At 61.4% G+C, this 2,203-nt stretch overlaps 1 protein-coding gene across 1 annotated transcript in view; it reads left to right on the top strand.

Moving 5' to 3' along the window:
• Positions 1-2,203, top strand: part of SRCIN1 (SRC kinase signaling inhibitor 1) — a 52,064-nt gene that overhangs the window by 923 nt on the left and 48,938 nt on the right. The window lies entirely within an intron of this gene.

Here is a 2,203-nt window from a genome sequence, read left to right as displayed (position 1 = left end):
CTCCCCCCGCCCCTCCCCGTGAGCACCCAACTCGCGGGGAAGTTGGGTTGGGTTGTGCGTGGCCGTAGGATCGCACCCTGCGCTGGGAGCAGAGCCCTGGGGGGGCTGCATTCAGCCGGCTCCTATCTGGGGATAGGAGGAGACTCCGTGCTGGGCTGGTACCTGCGATATCTGCGTGCCCCCTCCCCTGGCACCGGGGGAATTCACACCCAGGGACCCCGAACTTGCTCAGGGTCTCCCTTCCCAGATCTGGGGACATCGATTCTTCTCAGCCCCTCCGCGACTTTCGTGCTGGTGTGGGGGCTGCTGTGCAGGATCCAAGCTGCCCGAAGCCGCCTGATCGCTCCCACCCCAGCGGTGGCTCTTTCCTCATTTTAATGAGGAACGCATTTCCGATGTGCTAATTATTTCCCACCAGACTGCCCCCGTGTAGCCTCCAGCATTTGCACGCCGGTGGAAATGGCTCCGTGCGCTCCTGACGGGCACCTGGGGACAGCGGGTGGGCTGCAGATCCCCCGGCCATAGCAGGGCTGCCTTTGTGCCCAAGGGCCTTTATTCCTTGATAGCAGCCAGCTCCCCTGCCCTGCTTATGGCCAAGGGAATGCCCCTGTGCACTGGGCTGGGGTGGGCAGCATGGGTGACTCCGGCCATGGGGGTGATGCTGGGACTCAGTGCAGCCATCGCCCCGGGCTGATGCTGCTGGTGCTCATGGTCAGGTTGGTGTCAAAGCTCCCTGTGTGACCTTGGGCATGCTGCTTGGCTTCCCCGATGGTTATTTTTTCCCTTTCTGGAAATGTGGATGAAGGCTCGCTTCTGCTTTAGAGGTGGGGATTTGGCTGTGCCCCCTCCCCCAAATCTTCCTCCTCCCCTCTCCCATGCAAGCATCAGCCTCACAACCAAGGCCCAGCTGGCAGGAAACACCCACCCATGCCTTTGCTTTCTTTTTCGCCCAAGAAATTCTCTGCGCCGATGCCTCGCCGTGGAAGCTGGAGTGCCCTGAGTGGGAGCTGCTTTGGCATTGAATGGGAGCGCTGGTCCCCATGGGTCACTGCCATGGGGCTGGACCAGCCCTCTGCCACGGGGAGCAGGGAGGGAAGATGCAGCCCGGCGGTGCAGGCTTTAATTATAGAAATTGATTCCCCTCTTTGGCACACATCGATCCCAGCCGGGGCACACAGCAGCTCCCCAGGCCCCAGGGATGCTGCCCGCCACGCACGGATACGCACGCACTGTGCCCGTGGTGCGGGGCAGGGATGGGGCTGTGGGGCACATCCCCACTCAGCCAAGGCGGGGGTCTCGGGGTCCAGAGAGATGGTGAGCACGTAGAGTTGCCCCCAGAGTGCTCTGTGCATGGCCAAGCCTGCCGAGGCTCCTGCTGTCAGAACGTTACTTCAAGCTGCACTGGGGGGAAGCAGAGGGAGGCTGCAGGCAGGCTTGGAGAGGCCCGTGGGTGAGGACAGGGAGGAGGAAGAATGCTGCTCGCCTCCAGCTCTGCAGGGATCCCCTTGCTCTGCCCCGTGCTGGGGACGTGTCCTCAGACCATTCCAGATTGGCATGAGCTGCTGGCCACAGCCCAGATCTCCAGCAAAGCAGCGTGCTGCGGGCTGGCACCCCCTGCCTGGGGGTCTGCACACAGGAAGGGGCAGCAGCGGAGAGGCCTCAGGACAGAGGCCACGCTCAGTGCCAGCTCTGTGGCTGGGAGGTGTTTGCACCCCCAGTGCTTTGCTCCCTGGGCTCTTTCCCAGCAGCTGCAGTCACGTCCTGGGGCAGTTCTCCCGTGGGGGAGTGAGCGGCGCCCACTTGGAGATCCCCAGGGTGCAGAGCAGGGGCCGCTCGGTGCAGCTTTGCAGGAGGGTTGGGATCACAAAGCAGCGAGCAACGCTGCTGGCATCGCTTGGGGACAGCGCGTTGTCACCCGTCAGCTGTGCCCGCTCCCATCAGAGCCCTCGTTAACCCACCCCCACCCCCCTGCCCCCCCCCTCCTGGCTGTGCCGGGCTGCAGGTGCACGGAGCCTCAAAGAGGCACTCAGCAAAGGAGCTTAAATGCTCGTTAAAATATTACTGATTTGCTCCTCGCCGCCCAACGGGGATAATAAAACTTTGCCGTCAGCTGTTTTTATTTTTTTCCCTCCCCCTGCACGGTTTCCACTTTCAGAAAAAAAAAAAAATGCAAATGAAGAATTTTGATTTTTTTTAATTTTTT

Source organism: Numida meleagris, chromosome 26 (assembly GCF_002078875.1).
Source record: "Numida meleagris isolate 19003 breed g44 Domestic line chromosome 26, NumMel1.0, whole genome shotgun sequence".
NCBI classification, from domain to species: Eukaryota; Metazoa; Chordata; class Aves; order Galliformes; family Numididae; genus Numida; species Numida meleagris.
This window is presented reverse-complemented; position numbering and strand designations above follow the sequence as displayed.